Source organism: Ranitomeya imitator, chromosome 1, assembly GCF_032444005.1.
Source record: "Ranitomeya imitator isolate aRanImi1 chromosome 1, aRanImi1.pri, whole genome shotgun sequence".
In the NCBI taxonomy this organism is placed as follows: Eukaryota; Metazoa; Chordata; class Amphibia; order Anura; family Dendrobatidae; genus Ranitomeya; species Ranitomeya imitator.
The window spans coordinates 929,814,957-929,833,982 of NC_091282.1; the positions used below are offsets into that span (position 1 = coordinate 929,814,957).

Genomic DNA, 19,026 nt, shown 5'->3' on the forward strand with positions numbered 1-19,026 from the left:
GGGCCAAGCTGTGGCTGCAGGACGGAGAGTAAGTATTTATTTCAAACCTATTCATTTTTTTTGTTTAATTTTTTTGTTTTTGCGGTTATGGGGGGTGGTGGGAGGTTGTGGTGTTGTGTGTAGTAGGTGGCGGTGGAGGAGGTAGGGACAATTTTTTTTTATCTTTCAAACATTAATATTTTCCATTTTTTCTAGGTTTCACAACGGGCCCTGGATGAACCACTCAATATTGACATGATGGTGGCATCCATTGAAGCACGGGGCCCGTTGTGGGACAGCCGTGACCCCCGGCACGCGGACCAGGGCATATTGCGGGGTCTGTGGAAAGAGGTGGCACAATCGCTGTGGGATGGCTTCGACGGCGCTTCCCCCAAGGCGAAAGCTAGTTTCCGTAAGTATTTCCAAAATGCTGCTGTGACCCATCATGCCAGGATTACACAACCGTCTGTGATGTCTTCTATTGGGATTGCACACGGTTACGTAATCGTTTTCAATATATTATCTAAAACCTTTTTTATTTTTTCAATTTATACACAGTTAAACAATTGAAGACCAGATGGCGCTCCATGAAGGACCGCTTCAGGAGGGGCCTGAAAAAGGAGGGACAGACTCGTAGTGGTGCTGCCGCTTCAAGGACCTCGGTGTACAAGTATAACCGTATACTGCAGTTCTTGCGACCGGTCCTTGAAAGCAGAGAGTAAGTATAGTACCTATGCACACACCTAGTTTTTACAACATGCATATTCACATACTACATTCGGGCCACGTAGCTTATTGCCCAGCCATTTATTTTGGCAAGTACAAAGTATAGAAATGAAGAAAAAAAGGCAAGTTCACCGAGGTGTGAAAAGTAAAAAATACATACTTTTATCCTCTTCAATCATAAGCAGAGGATGAAACATCAGCACAATACAATAGACACTATCTACGCGTTTCAGGTGACAGGGAACATCAGACCTGAAACGCGTAGATAGTGTTTTTATTGTATTGTGCAGATGTTTCATCCTCTGCTTCTGATTGAAGTGAATAAAGTATTTTGTTTTTACTTTTCACGCCTCGTTGACCTAGAATTTTTTATTCATTTCTGGTCTTCTCACACTTGACACAGCGGCTCCGTGCTCCGAGCCTTCTGGGATTACTACAGTGTTGAGCTTGACTTACTAGCAATTTCACTGAAATCTGAAGTATACAGAACACAGAAAAATAGTAGATTGGCCATGCCCAGCCAATATTTAATAGTGTAGTAGTATAGTGGCTATCCCGGTGTATCCCCGATTTTTTTTATACCCAAAAAAGTAGATACGGCATACATTCCACTGCAAAGCAGGTTATGTTCCCATGATTGCTCAGCTCGCAGGACCTGTGATGACGTCTCGGTCACATGACCGTGACGTCATGGCAGTTCCAACGTAAGCATAATTGTCTGGCGTTGCAAACCACAACCATGGGTGACTATTGTGAATTAAATAAATACCTTTTTTTTTTTTTTAATATTGATGGTGCATATGCAGTGTCAATATTAAAAATAGGTTAATATTAATGGCGGCAATTGATACCTGGCGGTAAAGTTAATTAATGACGCATGTGAAATGTGATATTTAGTATACTAATGGTTTCCTTATGTTTTCACAGAACACACAGCAGCACCCGCGAGGCTGTCTGACCCTCTGGAGCGGTCCTTTGTGAAGCGCCATCTGAACAGTCGCAGCCATCCCACAGCGAGAGCAGGTCTGCACCACCACAATCTGGCGAACCGGCAGCCGGTCCATCAGATGTTCCCCTGGCCGAGGCCTCTGTCGCTCCTTCCTTTGGGTCTTCCCGACAGCGTCAGTGGGCCTCGGACAGGGCGCCCATGGCCGAATTTTTACATCTGAGCACCGTATTTCAGAATGGTTTCAAGGCGCTGTGCGATAAAATGTGCAATATCGAACGGCGCCTTGAAAACATCGAAACGGATCTCTCGAGGCCGGCCAAACATTTTTTTAATGCCATTCACAACGGCATGGTTGAACATCTTACGCCGGAACTCCAGATTTCGGTCATGCAGGGCTGCAACAATGTATATGTCAGTGCTCTGCAGCAGGCTCGGGTCATGCAGTCAGCGACAAATATGCCCGCAGTACCATCGCTGGCTGCCATGACTCCGACTCCTGCTGCAGAGCACCACCACAGAGCTCCGCGTGCCGAGGGCCACCGCCACCACAGAACAGAGCCTGACAGGCCTGCAAGGGGACACAGACGGGAAGCCGACCCACACCCAGAGGGAGAGAGGAGGAAAAAGAAGAAGAAGACGACGACAAGTACTACGACCTTGGCTATGGCTGCTCCCAAAAGTACCACCAGAAAACACCCCGGGTCGACCCGGAGCACACCAAGTACCCAGGCTGGGTCTACACGGAGTACACCCAGTACCCAGCCTGGGTCTACAAGGAGTACACCATCACAGCCTGGGTCTACCCGGAGCCAGAGTAGCCAGCCAAGGACACTGGTCGTCCCTCCTCCTCCCTCACCTCCTGCTTTGCTAGTCTCGCCACCATCCACTGCCTGGGTTGATGTCGGCATCCCATCTAGTGTCATAGAGTATGCTGCTTCCTCCCCCTCGTCCTCCTCCTCGGTCTCCTCAACACCCCCAAAAAGTGTGGGATATCAATCCCCTTTAATTGCGGATGTTGGTACCCCCTAATAACATTTCCCAAATTTATTTTTTTGTACCCTAAATAAATGTTATTTTTTAAAAAAAAAATTAGTTTTTATTGTCTCAAATAAAGTTTGCACCAAATCACACCTTGCGCCGTATACACAATTATTGTCTTTGTAACACCTGATGTGCAATGTCTGACAATATTTATCAATTTGTTTTTTTCATTGTTTTATAGGGCTGTCGCTCAGTGTACTATCAGATGTTACAAACACAAACAGCATTGCTCAATATGTCAAGTTTACAATGTACCAGCACACAACAATTTCAGTATAGATAAAGTTGGTTTTTGTGTGTAACCAACGTTATCTTTTCTGAAATCGTAAAACGATTGAGCCCCTGCTGTGAGTTTTTTGGTGTCAGCGAATGATTTGGAATTTTTTTTGGGTAACTGATCAGACGCTGTCATTGTTGGATCGGCGAGTTTAGACCGATCCAGCGATGTCTTTGTTTTAAACAAGGGAATATTGGGTTACTAGCGCAGTGAACACTCAAATAAAAAGTGAACAATACCCCACAAATATAAAAAGGTGTCTACCACGTCCCTCGCCGTCATGTTTCCGCTCTGACACTGTGATTCCCGCCCGTAAAGCTGAGCACACCGTTGACTTAATAAACGCTGTGCTGTGCTTTAGGGCTGGCACAGTACAGGAAGTTGACGGCGATGGACGTTTCACACACCGGAGTGTAAGGGTTTTTTGTATTTTTTAAAATTACATTTACAATGGTAAACATCGTGAGTGTGGCAAAGCGCTTCATAACATTACCCAGATTACACGGGACTTGCTCTTTTTTGGTCGCTGGAGAGCTGTCTGTGTGACAGCTCTCCAGCAACCACGCGACAACTAAACAACGATCTCGGTCCAGTCGTATCACTGGTCGGTATCGTTGGATAATAGTTTTATTAATGTACCTTAAGATTATTGGTCAGGTGAGGTGGAAGCAATGTTCACAGTGTCGCCACTATTTGACTCTGGACGAATTCTAGCATCCTGAGTACAATAGTGTTAACTCTGTAGAGTTTTGCAAACATGATCGTCTCCCTCCTTGTCAAGCCTGGTTCCATATGCAAATAGTCTGCAGGATTAAAAATGGTTGACAAGGTGGGAGCCGATTATAGACGTCAAAACTATGGAACAAACAAATTTTGTGTGACACACATTACTTTCAATAAAATTGGATTTTACAATTCTATTACTATGGAAAAACGTATGGGAGATTTGTTTGGTGAAAACGGAAAGGCACAAGAACTTTATTTCAAAACACAACGCATTATACAATCAGGGGACATTTTAACAATAACCTTACATAGTATGGTTAAATGACATGGACTCCACAGTGTTTACATGACATCATAATAACACGAAGAATTAAACCATTTGATCTTGCCATGAAACACGGCCAACATCAGAAACAAAGTATGCAGCAAATTGGTCCCTCATATGAGCAATCTCCACAGTTGTCCGCAGAGGATGAGCTTGATAATCAGGCAATGGATTTGGTATGGGTTCATCGAGTTCCACGTTGACTCTCTCTTTATCAATAATAAAATTGTGGAGAACCACACACGCCTTCACCACCTCATCCACTGTCTCAATTTTCAAATTTATGGCGGATCCTAAGATACGCCATTTGGAGACCAGGATGCCAAAGGCGCACTCCACAGTTCTTCTGGCCCTGGACAGTCTATAATTAAATATAGTTTTGGTGCGGTCCAACCCACGACTTGAGTACGGTTTAAGTAGGTTGCCACTCATTTGAAAAGCCTCATCACCAACAACAACAAATGGCAGGGCCGGGCCGTCGGTGTTGGGAAGAGGTCGTGGATGGGGGAAATTAAAATTGTTATTGTACAATCTTCGGCCCATATTAGACTCCTTAAATGTCCGTGAATCATTTGCACGACCAAACGCTCCAATGTCCACAGCGAGAAACCTGCAGTCCGCACCTGCAATTGCCATCAGCACGGTGGAAAAGTATTTTTTATAATTAAAAAAAAGAGATCCACTTCTTGAAGGCTTGGTAATCCTAATGTGCTTCCCATCCACGGCTCCAATACAGTTAGGGAAAGAACACACTTGTTCAAATTTTTGGGCGTTGGCAAGCCATATTTCTCTTGTAGGGATGGGTAAAAATTCCTCCCGGAGGTTGTCCCACAATGCGCGGCATGTGTCGGCAATAATACCCGACAGTGTTGAGACTCCAATCCGAAACTGGAAATGCAGTGATCTCAATGTCTCTCCGGTAGCCAGGAAACTGACAAGAAGAAAAATAAATAAATATAATTAATAAAATTGTTATGAAATAATTTTTCATTTTTAATAACAATACCCCCACCCCACAAAACAAAAACACATTACTTTAAAAAATGGCAAGAACATATAAATCCTTCACATTCCATTACGTACCGTAGAGTCACCAGCAGACGTTCCTCAGGGGAAATCGATTTACGGAGCTGCGTGTCCTGCCTGGAAATGGTTCCTTCCACCAGACGCAGCAGATATCAGAAGCTGTCTTTTGACATCCTGGTGTATTCAAAGTATTTGTCCTGGTTCTCATTTAATTCGCCAAACAGACAATGGTAGGCTCCACGACTCTCTCGGACTTCCACTATAGGGTGTAGCCAAAAACGCCGACGACTCCTTCTCCGTAGTTTGTCTCTTTTCCTCTGTTCATGACAGGCAATAGCATAAGCAATAGCAAGGGCTAATTCCAGCTGAAAATTGAGGTAGATACTCTCCATGGGACGATCCATCTTGATGCTCTATGGTTGGAAATAATCTATGCCGGGGTATATATACCACTATTACATTAATACCCACCCCCATCTACCCATTGGTGGCATTATCGATTGTCTAGACACTAGACCCACCCTCTTCTATTCATTGGTGGTGTTATCTAGTGTCTAGACACTAAATTGTGTGTAAAGATCTAATCAGTGTTTGACAACGCATGTGTCGTAAAACGCTGCGTTTTTTGTAAAAACGCAACAAAAACGCTGCGTTTTACGACGCATCCGTCCGACGCTTGCGTCAAAAAAGGTGCGTTTTTGCGTGCGTTTCCGATGCGTCGTGCGTTGCGTCGGCGACGCTAATGTGAACGTAGCCTAACACACACTGGCAGTCTAGACAACTTTGGTGCATTATTTAGCATTTTTTGGAAATGCACAGTTTGTGCATCTCAGTTCAGCGGATACACTGTGTCACTTACAAGGTGCATTTGACTCCAGCTTTGATGTACGTCCTGTCACAGGCAATTATGCAAGTCTTCTCTTTTTCACTTGTGTCGTAGTGAAACTCATAGCAAGAACGATTTACTAGCTTGAAAGTATTTACATACAATTTAGGTCACAAAATGACCTCATCCTGGAATTACAGTACCTACATCTTTACATATTGCAGTGCTGGGCAGCTCCGTGCACCCTCCACCAACTTGTTTTCCATCTATTTCCACTCTCCTCTAGCTCATGTAAAGCCAGAGCCATCAATCAGGAAAGATTTTTGAAGAAATTCATGCAAAACATGTAGATGTGAGGGTGCACAGAGATATTTCCTTGCAATATGGTGACACCTAGTACTTGTGCTGGAGTTGAACAGTTATTTGTGCCAACAGACTCCCTTTCAGCCAAAAACATTTCTAGAATTCGACCTTTCCTTTCTACTCTACAAAAACGTACTGTTGAGACAGAAAGAATTGGAGTAAACCAGTCCCAAACAGCATATTTAAAGGGAACCTGTCACCCCGAAAATCGCGGGTGAGGTAAGTCCACCGGCATCAGGGGCTTATCTACAGCATTCTGTAATGCTGTAGATAAGCCGCCGATGTTACCTGAAAGAGGAGAAAAAGACGTTAGATTATACTCACCCAGGGGCGGTCCCACTGCTGGTCAGGTCGGATGGGTGTCTCTGGTCCGCTGCGGCGCCTCCCATCTTCATTACAAGACGTCCTCTTCTGATCTTCAGCCACGGCTCCGGCGCAGGCGTACTTTGCTCTGCCCTATTTAAGGGCAGACAAAGTACTGCAGTGCACAGGTGCCGGGCCTCTGACCTTTCCGGCGCCTGCGCAGTGCAGTACTATCCTCTGCCCTCAACAGGGCAGAGCAAAGTACGCCTGTGCCGGAGCCGTGGCTGAAGATCAGAAGAGGACGTCTTGTAATGAAGATGGGAGGCGCCGCAGCGGACCGGAGACACCCATCCGACCTGACCAGCAGCGGGACCGCCCTGGGTGAGTATAATCTAACGTCTTTTTCTCCTCTTTCAGGTAACATCGGCGGCTTATCTACAGCATTACAGAATGCTGTAGATAAGCCCCTGATGCGGTGGGGTGACAGGTTCCCTTTAAAAAGCAAATCCAAAATTTATTATACAAATAGATGCTAACAACATACATATATATGCTGTATGCAATATATATCAAGCAGGAAAGTAGAACAAAGGAGACATGACGGTACGTCAGGCTACATGTGGTTTACCCAGAATTTATCCCTAAAGGATGCACAAAGTGTATATATCATTAGGTCCAGGGGATAGCCAGGAGCTCAACAGAGCATCAATAACAAATCAACCTATTCCCAGGAAAATAGCCATACATCACATAATCGCGCTTTTAATTGTGCATGCTTACCCATGAATCAAAGGGAAATGCAACCACACTTCACCTGACTGCCCCGGATACGCGTTTCGCGGTGAGGTTTTTCAACAGGGGTTGCTAGTCGGATCCATCCAAAAAAAACAGATCCGTCGCATCAGTTTTTCACAATCTGCGACAGATCCGTCGAGCCAACGGATTGTGACTGACTGCAAAAAACTGATGTGTGAAAGGGGGCCTTACTCTACTTTTATGGCATAAATTGTGGTGAATTTGGGATCTGAGCTTGGCTATGCCCCTCCCGTCAAAGCATCACCCACGTTTCGGCATCTGGCTGGGATAGGAATTCAAAAAGTCACCAAAATGTTTGCGCAGCTCCCAGCTCATCAAAAAGTTTGCAGCATTTTAAAGTTTACAAGTAGAATTCTGACTAAATTGATTGTATCAGAGCCTACGGTATATCTTTAAAATTCTTCATACTGGACCTAGACCTACTCCATGGAAACTACACAATCCTACATTTACTGCTAAACGTATCTGTATTTGTCATACTCCTTCACTCATAAATACCGAGTTATCTGATAAATGTGCCAATAGACATTTGCATGCTTCGCTTTTATGCTCATTATTCATAGAACCATCTGTTTTTAGGGGTTAGTTACTGGACTAGGAGTGTCGAGATTTTTCTCATTCTGTAAATATTTTCCAGACACCTTGGAAAGCAATATAGTATTATTATAAGATACTTGGGCTAGGCTGGGTGTCGCTCACTTTATATGCATTCTTTTATTTATCAAAGTAAATGACCTAAGCATTATACCAAAGTATGCATGTTGGTTTTCTTTTACATTCATTTAGGCTATTAAAGAACATCTCCTTTTTATTGATGAGAAAAAGCTTTACAAAGACTTCCCTTAAAAGGTTGTCTCATGTTCTTTAATGCTAAAATGTACGGCGGCTTCTAAAATTCACTAAAATTGACAAATCTCCGAGTCCAGATGGGTTACACCCCCGAGTACTGCAGGAACTAAGTACAGTCATTGATAGACCATTATTTTTAATCTTTAAAGACTCCATAATAACAGGGTCTGTACCACAGGACTGGCGTATAGCAAATGTGGTGCCAATATTCAAAGAGGGGACAAAAACTGAACTCGGAAATTAAAGGCCAGTAAGCTTAACCTCTACTGTGGGTAAAATCCTGGAGGGCATTCTAAGGGATGCTATACTGGAGTATCTGAAGAGGAATAACCTCATGACCCAGTATCAGCACGGGTTTACTAGGGACCGTTCATGTCAGACTAATCTGATCAATTTCTATGAAGAGGTAAGTTCCGGACTGGACCAAGGGAACGCAGTGGACGTAGTGTATATAGACTTTTCAAAAGCTTTTGATATGGTGCCACACAAAAGGTTGATACATAAAATGAGAATAATGGGGATAGGGGAAAATATGTGTAAGTGGGTTAAGAGCTAGCTCAGGGATAGGAAACAAAGGGTGGTTATTAATGGAGCACACTCGGACTGGGTCGCGGTTAGCAGTGCGGTACCACAGGGGTCAGTATTGGGCCCTCTTCTTTTTAACATATTTATTAATGACCTTGTAGGGGGCATACAAAGTAGAATTTCAATATTTGCAGATGACACTAAACTCTGCAGGCTAATCAATACAGAGGAGGACAATTTAATATTACAGGATGATTTATGTAAACTAGAAGCTTGGTCTGATAAATGGCAAATAAGCTTTAATGGGGACAAATGTAAGGTCATGTACTTGGACAGAAGTAATAAGATGTATAACTATGCGCTTAATTCTAAAACTCTGGGCAAAACAGTCAATGAAAAAGACCTGGGTGTATGTGCTGACGACAAACTCACATTTAGTGGCCAGTGTCAGGCAGCTGCTGCAAAGGCAGATAAAATAATGGGATGCATTAAAAGAGGCATAAATGCTCATGAGGAGAACATAATTTTACCTCTATACAAGTCACTTGTGCGACCACACTTAGAATACTGTGCACAGTTCTGGTCTCCGGTGTATAAGAAAGAGATAGCTGTACTGGAGCGGGTGCAGAGAAGAGCGACCAAGGTTATTAGAGGACTGGGGGGTCTGACATACCAAGACAGGTTATTACACTTGGGGCTATTTAGTTTGGAAAAACGAAGGCTAAGGGGTGATCTTATTTTAATGTAGAAATATATGAGGGGACAGTACAGAGACCTTTCTGATGATATTTTTACTCATAGACCTGAGACAGGGGCAAGGGGGCATCCTCTACGTCTGGAGGAAAGAAGGTTTAAGCATAATAACAGACGCGGATTCTTTACTGTAAGAGCAGTGAGACTATAGCACTCTCTGCCGTATGATGTTGTAATGAGCGATTCATTACTTAAATTTAAGAGGGGACTGGATACATTTCTGGAAAAGTATAATGTTACAGGTTATATACACTAGATTCCTTGATAGGGCGTTGATCCAGGGAACTAGTCTGATTGCCGTATGTGGAGTCGGGAAGGAATTTTTTTCCCCAAGGTGGAGCTTACTCTTTGCCACATGGGTTTTTTTTTGCCTTCCTCTGGATCAACATGTTAGGGCATGTTAGGTTAGGCTATGGGTTGAACTAGATGGACTTAAAGTCTTCCCTCAACCCTAATAACTGTTACTATGTAAAATTGCAAAGTACTTGTAAAAATAAACAACTTTGCAATTTTTAGTTATGAAAAATCAACAATATGCTCCAGAACAGAGATTTTTTATTTTACAATTTCCTGTTTGTATCTCATCAAAGGATAATAAAAGAAGCGGCACTCACCAGTTTGCTGAAAAAAGTGTCTTTAATGCAGCCTTAATCCATGCTTACAGGCTATTCAGACACGTTGCAGGTGATTGTGAGGGTGCGGGGAGTGAAGGAGGACGACGGCCGTTTCGTGCAATCAGCACTTCGACGGGTCTTCGATGGACCCGTCGAAGTGCTGATTGCACGAAACGGCCGTCGTCCTCCTTCACTCCCCGCACCCTCATAATCACCTGCAACGTGTCTGAATAGCCTGTAAGCATGGATTAAGGCTGCATTAAAGACACTTTTTTCAGCAAACTGGTGAGTGCCGCTTCTTTTATTATCCTTTGATGAGATATGAAGATTGCTGTTACTTATTGAGCAGAGCACCGTATCCAGTAGCTTTATCTGGAAAACGCAATTGGTATATATCGGTGAAATAAGCAAAGGGGCATAGAACCAGAAGGCGAGCCCTGGTGCTGTTCCAATCTCTATGTTTGTCATGCGGAAATTTCCTGTTTGTGTTCTAGGTTATCAGCCACTTCTGTGGTCTAACGTGCCGCTCTTACAAGTGGTTTACAACAGAGCTTGTAAGTGCTGCTCTGAAGCTATGTAAAATAAAACGCATAGAGTATAGCACCTCGTGTGATACATTTTGACAAATTAGTATACAAAATATAAGTATCAAACAAGTTGCTCACCCCTAAATTGTTGTTAAAGGTAAGGTACCGCGTTTGTAGATCATTAATAAATCACTGTAATGTAGCATAACATGCTGCTATAGCCAAGTTTTAAATGCATGTGAAACAGATTTCATGTGTTATGAGTTTAAAGAATGCACTGGGGGCTGACATCTTGGTTTTGCAGCAGTAGCAGGACACTATCAGTGTCAGATTACGGCACCCCATGGACATAGGGTCAGCGCCGGTCTATTATCTCCTATCTCTAACATTGCAGCAGCATTAGCAGTGAGCTGGGCACGCCTCTGTGGGCTGCACAACTCACTGCTGTAGGTGTGACTAGCTGCCATTTTATTATAGCCCTGTGCTATCTGCCAAGCTACACTTACTCTCTATCGCAGGACAGAAGAAGCGCTCACTGCTCCTCTGTACTCCACGCAGGCACGTCCTGGGCAGACATCCTCTGCTCCTCACACTCTGCCCTGTGTGCTTCTCCTGCTGTGTCTCCGCCTCCCCCTCACGCACAGTCCCTGTGATCTCCTGTAAGCTGCACTCACAGCCGAGAGGGAGGTGACACCTGGAGAGAGAGAGCAGGGCAGCTGACAGAACAGGGATTAAGGTGGGGGAAGGGGGATGGCAAGAATGTTCACAAAAAATGCTGCTGAGTCCACTGTGTTCTGCTCCTCTGTAAACAAGCTGTGCCTCTGATGCAGTAACTGCTGGTGATGGCAGATCACAGGGCAGTCACACACAAAATGGTGCTGCCCTGTGATGCTGCTCTTCATTCTGCCCCAGGGATATTAGACCACCCATAAGGGGAGGGAAATGGTGATGTCAGCAGTTACTGCCCCAATTTTGCTACTAACAGTAAAGCTGGTAAATCTTACTATAGCTGCTTGAGGTCTAAAACGGAAAAGGCCCCCCCTAGTGGTAAATATGTATATTTGTAACAAAAATATGTAATATTTTTCATATAGAAATGTTTGCAAACAATGCATTAATACATTTTAATTACTATTTTAAGCTTAATTTCACAAAAAAACAAAATACAAGAGAACTGGTGGCACCTTCCCTTTAAAGGCTCCGTTACAGGTTAAAGGGAAGCTATCATTTCCTGGCGTGCCTTCCTTTCGTAATGGTGACCACTCTCTGCTCATTCTTCTCGACCTTTCTGCAGCTTTTGACACTGTTGACCACCCTCTCCTGCTCTCTAGGCTCCAGTCACTAGGCATTAAGGACACTGCTCTCTCCTGGTTCTCCTCCTATCTTTCCGACCGCTCCTTCAGTGTTCTGTTCTCTGGCTCCACTTCATCTCCTCTTCCTCTCACTGTTGGGGTACCTCAGGGCTCAGTCCTTGGCCCCCTTCTGTTCTCTCTCTACACGGCCCCAATTGGACAGACCATCAGCAGATTTGGCTTTCAGTACCATCTTTATGCCGACGACACACAACTATATACGTCATCCCCTGACCTTACCCCCGCTGTACTACAGAATGCCACTGACTGTCTGTCCGCAGTCTCCAACATCATGTCCGCTCTCTATCTGAAACTCAACCTCTCCAAAACTGAACTTCTTCTGCTCCCACCATCTACTAACCTCCCTAAATCTGACATTTCCCTCTCCGTGGGTGGCACCATAATAACACCCCGGCAGCAGGCGCGCTGTCTGGGTGTTATGTTCGACTCCGATCTCTCCTTCACCTCCCATATACAATCTCTTGCCCGCTCGTGCCGCTTACACCTAAAGAACATCTCTAGAATCCGCCCTTTTCTCACCATGGAGACAGCTAAAACCCTCACGGTCGCCCTGATCCACTCCCGCCTGGACTACTGTAATGCTCTATTAATTGGCCTCCCCCTCACTCGACTTTCCCCTCTCCAGTCCATCCTTAATGCAGCAGCCAGGGTCGTCCATCTGGCTAATCGTTACTCGGACGCGTCCGCTCTTCGCCAGTCGTTACACTGGCTGCCCATTCATTACAGGATACAATTCAAAGTACTTGTTCTCACCCACAAAGCTCTCCACAGTGCGGCACCCCCTTACATCTCCTCCCTCATTTCTGTCTATCAGCCTAACAGACCACTGCGCTCTGCAAATGACTTTCGGCTAACCTCTGCACTAATCCGTACCTCCCACTCCCGACTCCAAGACTTCTCCCGTGCTGCGCCAATCCTCTGGAATGCTCTACCCCAAGATATTAGGACCATCCATAATTTGCATAGTTTTAGGCGCTCGCTCAAAACACATTTGTTCAGAGCGGCCTATCACGTTCACTAATCAAAGTTATGTTATGTTTGTGTGTAGCCCATTCACTATCCCCATCTATTCCCCAACCCCTGAAGATGGCTGGACCATGATTGTAAATACATCATTGTAAATACACACCTGTACTTTGTATCTCCCCCACCTCATTGTAGATTGTAAGCTCTCACGAGCAGGGTCGTCCTATTTTGCTTTAATTATTGTATTGTTAACGTTGTTACTTATGACTTTTGTGTTTGAAACTGTTAAACTGTAAAGCGCTGCGGAATATGTTGGCGCTATATAAATAAAGATTATTATTATTATTATTATTTCCCCAAAGGTTTTTCAGACTATCTAGCAAGCAAGAGTAGAAACGTGTGTTTATATAGTAAAAAAAAAAGTACTAAAATTGATACTGTGTCTCGAATAGAAAGAATCAGTCCAGAGGTAAAATAAGATGCTTGTTTATTCATACAGTGTATTACAAGGTTACATGTTTCAGGGATCTATTGCCCTTCATCATGCTAAAAAGAAAATGTCTTATTTTTGGTCTGATGAAGAGGAGCAGATCCTCGAAACATGGAACCTTTTTAAGTCATTGTAGAAGACTTATAAAATTGCATCTTTTACCCTATCTCTGGACTGACTCTACATTCTGTTGGAGTGACAACAACAATTTTAAGATCTTTTTATTCTACCATATATGTAACTGCCCTGAAACTCTCCAAACCACTGGAGTGTACGGTTATTTCCTGGCACGGTCAGCTCCAGTGCAATTCTAATCCTGTAAAGGCAAAGCTGCCTCTGCTTACCGAGCATGCACAGTTTGGGCCAGTGGAGGAATAATGTCACTGATCTGAGATCCCAAATCCGCGCACACACAGAAGGTGAGACAACCCTCTTACTGACACTCATTGTGAAATGGAATTCAGATTGGCTCAATTTTTCACGTCCTGTATCAGTAACTGCTAAGACTGCTGCATTTTTCAACAGATTTTCTTTTCGGCAGCCACTGCAATGAAAAGGTAGTATTACATGCCGGCTATTGACATGAATGGCTGACCTTGTCATGCTTGAACAGGCCGAGACAGAAGCTTTTCCTTGCAGCATGGGTACTGTGGGCACATGGGTTCCTCACTCTGCTGGTGCAGTATCTCTTTGACACTGATCGCTTCACAGCACATTTAAAGAGAACCTGTAACCAGGTTTTTCCCATACTACCTACAACCACTACCTATCTGCCCCATGTGACTGCATTCTAAAATGCTGTATATATGACTCCAATTCACCCTGTAAGGCAAAAAAAACCCTCCACCTTTTATTATACTCTCCTATGGGGCAGTCCGATCCAATGGGCGTCACTGGTCTTTATCGTGCGCCTCCTCTCTTCTTGCGATGCCATCCTCCTTTTTGTACTTCGTGTGGACGACGCTTCCCACATAATTCACACTGTATCCCCCTTCGCACTCCTGCATAGGCATGCTTTTCTGCCCTGACGGCGCATGTGCATTACAGTGCTTTGCTATGTCCTTGGCAGGGCATAGAGAAGTATGCCTTTGCAGGAGGGCTATCCACGAATAGCTTGGCCATAATGTGGCAATGGGCTTCACAGAGGTCTGATTAGAATGTTAACCCCTTAACAACCGCCAATACGCTTTTTAATGGCAACAGTTAAGTGTACGTATTCCTCAGCGCTGCTTTTTAACGGCGATAAGAAATGAGGTTATAGCACCCCCCCAGTGTCGTAAATTCTCTGGGGTCTCGGCTACCAGGGATAGCTGAGACCCTGGAGAACATGATTCGGGTCGGTTTGACTCCAGTATTGTGATCACCGTTATTCACGGAATAACAGCGACCACAAAAAAAAGTCAGATTTACTATTTATTTCTCTCTCCTATGATATGATCTATCACATCAGAGGAGAGAGAAAAGGGGTCCCCTGAGCCCCCCGGGTACCTCCTGCATACCCCGGTGATGTCCCATGGCCCTTGGCTGCTTCTTCCGGGAAGAAAATGGCAGGCGCATGCGCAGTGTGCCCGCCGAGATCGGCCGGCCGGCACCTCTCAACAATGGATTTCTCCTGTGATGGACCCTATCACAGTGATCAAAATAAAAAAGTAGTAAATCAAACCCCCCTTTATCACCCCCTACTTTTAGATGGGGATGGGGCTAGGGTTAGGGGTGTGTTGGGTTTGGAGTTAGAACTGGGGGGGTTTCCACTGTTAAGGTACATCAGGGGGTCTCCAAACGCGACATGGCACCTGCCGTTGATTCCAGCCAATTTTGCATTCAATAAGTCAAACAGTGCTCCCTCCCTTCTGAGCCCTGCCGTGTTCCCAAACAGTGGATTTCCCCCACATATGGGATATCTGCATACTCAGGAGAAATTGCACAAAATTATTTGTGGTCCATTTTCTCCTGATAGCCTTGTGAAAATAAAAACGATTGGTTCCAAAGTAATTTTTTTGTGAAAAAAGTAAAATGTTAATTTTTTTTCCTTCCACACTGCTTTAGTTCTCGTGAAGTACCTGAAGGGTTAATAAACTTCTTAAATGTGGTTTTGCGCACCTTGAGGGCTGCAGTTTTTAGAATGGTGTCACTTTGGTTTGTTCTGCTATATTGACCCCCCAAACACTTCAAATGTGAGGTGGTCCCTAAAAAAAATGGTTTTGTAAATTTTGTTGGAAAAATGAGAAATCGCTGGTTAACTTTTAACCTTTATAACTTCCTAACAAAAAAAAAGTTTTTCCAAAATTGTGCTGTTGTAAAGTAGACATATGGGAAATGTTATTTATGAACTATTTTGTGTGATATGACTAGTCTCTGATTTAAGGGCACAAAAATTAAGTTTGAAAATTGCAAGATTTTCAAATTTTTTGCCAAATTTCTGTTTTTTTTTTTTTTTTCATAAATGCAAATCATATCGAAGAAATTTTACCACTGACATGCAGTACAATATGTAATAAAAAAAATCCGAATCACTGGAATGTTCCAGAGTTATTATAACCTCATAAAGTGACAGTGGTCAATTGTAAAAATTGGCTCGGTCATGAAGTACAAAATTGGCTCTGTCAATAAGGTGTTAATTAAGAATCTCTCATTCAGTTTGATCTTTTGCAGCCAAGCAAAAATTTCTAAAAGTAGAAGTTTTGGATGTTCGGTCTATATATCTTTTTTTTTCTATAGTTAAGTATAAACTGTATTTTGAAGTCTAGCAGGGGGCAGTCCGATTCGTTATTGACAGTTAATGACAGACTTCCCTGTATGACTGTACCTACTTAGACAGCGGTCAGTCACTTAGCAGCGCCACCTACTGGACTCTTCAGCATTACAAGGTATAAAATGTAAGTTGCACTAAATCTATTCCCACAATGCTATGTCAATCTCTTTAGCTCCTCCTGCTCTGTCTCTGTGTGTGGTAACTAAAGTATTGGGTACAGAAAAAAGAATTAAGCAGCATAGTAACGGTCTGCCTCTGATTGTCCCTAGCAGACATGGTAGGTGTGTTGAAGTTACTGTTGAAAATAAAAGTTCAATAAAGACGATGCAAACCCAGGCAAGAACTTCGACTCCTGTTTCCTAATCTGCGGGTTGTAGAGCACATGCTTTATTCATTTTGTCTTTGTCCTGATTTATTTTTTCAGTCCGTGACAACAAGCCACAGGAATGTATCTTGTCATAACTGATACAAACTTTGACTTCACCAAGCAAAGCCCATTGTGAGACAAGTGCTGGTGATTTGTAAATGTCAGCCATTCAACTAATATGCCTCCAGCCTGAAACCAAATGTCTTACTGTAAGAGGGTGGGGTAGAAAATAATAGAAAGTTAAATATTAAAGGGTAAAGAGAAACATGATATTTGTTTGGAGAAGGTGCTATTAACAGATTTGTCAGGAAAACTATGCACTAGTGGAGTCCTGTTCATTCTGAAACGGTTACATACCATAAACAATTAATCACCCAGTTTTACCTTTTTCTAACATATTGCTGTGGAACGCCCATTTATTATTTACTAGATGGTGGCCCGATTCTAACGCATTGGGTATTCTAGAATATGTATGTAGTTTATTTATGAAGATTTTAGAATAATACATTGAATACACAGGATTCGGCCGGCCGCAACCAATTAGCGAAGCGTGGTTCGAATCCCGCGCCGGACTGCACCTGTCGCTGATTGTTCGCGGCCGGCCACGTAGTATATAACAGCCCGCGTAGTAAATAGCGCAGCCACGGAGTATATTGCACAGCCACATAGTATATAGCACAACCCACGGAGTATATAGCACAGCTACGTAGTATATAACACAGCCCACGGAGTATATAGCACAGCCACGTAGTATATAGCACAGCCCACGGAGTGTATAACAGCCCACGTAGCGTATAACACAGGCCACGTAGTATATTGCACAGGCCACGTAGTATATTGCACAGGCCACGTAGTATATTGCACAGCCCACGTAGTATATTGCACAGCCCACGTAGTATATTGCACAGCCCACGCAGTATATAGCAATGTGGACATCATATCCCTGTTAAAAAAAAAAAAAAAAAGAATTAAAATAAAAAATAGTGATATACTCACCTTCCTTTGGCCCCCGGATCCAAGCGAAGCGTTTACCGATGCTCCTCGTGCGCTCCGATCTCAAGAGTGCATTGCGGTCTCGTGACCGCTGTCATCATCTCGCGAGACCGCAATGCATGGAGCGTTCACCGGGGCGTCGCGAGGAGCGGTAAAGGCCTGTTCTGGGGCCGACGGAGGGTGAGTATATAACTATTTTTTATTTTTTTTTATTATTATTTTTAACATTAGATTTTTTTACTATTGATGCTGCATATGCAGCATCAATAGTAAAAAGTTGGTCACACAGGGTTAATAGCAGCGTTAACAGAGTGCGTTACACCGCGGCATAACGCGGTCCGTTAACGCTGCCATTAACCCTGTGTAAGCGCTGACTGGAGGGGAATATGGAGCAGGCACTGGCTGCGGGGAGGAAGGAGCGGCCATTTTGCCATCGGACTGTGCTCGTCGCTGATTGGCTGTTTTGCCGCGACCAATCAGCGACTTGGGATTTACGTCACAGAAAGACAGACAGAAAGACGGGAGTGACCCTTAGACAATTATATAGTAGATTTTTACTCACTGATATGGCGTCATCATATTCGGCAGCACTTTTCAGATGTTATCATCACTGTCCCCATTGGGACTCACAATCTATATTCCCTGCAGTAGGTCTGTGGAGTGTGGGAGGAAAACTGAAAACCCGGTGAAAACTCATAAAAACACGGGAAAACCTACAAACTCCTTGCAGATGTCAGTGGTAGGATTTGAACCCAAAATCCCACTGTTTTTGTGCATACCGTCCTTTGTCAGGTTACATTTAATTCTTCCCCTTCATGACTTCAACTTTTTTTTTTTTTTTAGGTTTTGTTTTTGTTGTTGCCCTCTTCTAAGGGCCATATATATTTATTTATTTTTGCATTAACATAATTGTACAAGAGCTTTTTCGTCCACAGGACAAATTGTAGTTTTGACACCATTCGCTTTACTATACAAAACTGAAAAAAAATCCATGTGGAGTGAGATGATCAAGAAAAAACGGGACAGGTGGGAAGAGCCGGACAAAACGCCATAATTGGTGCATCTTAGGGATGCACCTTTTCTGGGCAGCTGTGGGCTCCTATTTGTAGTCGGGCAGGCAATGTCCCTGGCCCCTTCTCAGCCTGAGAATACCAGCCCCCAACTGCCTGCTTCAGCTTGGCTGGTTGTGAAAAATAGGTAGGGACTCAACACTTTTTTTTTTAATTATTTATTTAAATAATTTAAAAAAATCGGAGTGCAGACCCTTCTATTCTTGATAACCAGCCTTGCTAAAGCTGACAGCTGAGGGTTGCAGCCCCCCAGCTGTGAGTTTTGCCTGGCTGGTTATCAAAAACCCAATGGCACCTCCGCCTTTTTTTTTCTTTTTTTTATTATTATTTGTTTATTATTATTATTATTTATTTTTATTTGTTTAGAGCGCAGGCGTCTGCTGATGAATA

General features: G+C 43.6%; 1 protein-coding gene and 1 long non-coding RNA gene across 3 annotated transcripts in view; both read left to right on the forward strand.

The window, feature by feature from the left end:
* Positions 1–19,026, forward strand: part of PDLIM5 (PDZ and LIM domain 5) — a 426,156-nt gene that overhangs the window by 349,890 nt on the left and 57,240 nt on the right. The gene's annotated exons all lie outside the window — the stretch shown is intronic.
* On the forward strand, positions 177–1,873 carry LOC138655335 (uncharacterized). Its single transcript, XR_011316725.1, has 3 exons — positions 177–391; positions 538–697; positions 1,633–1,873. It is a non-coding gene; the product is annotated as an uncharacterized lncRNA (long non-coding RNA).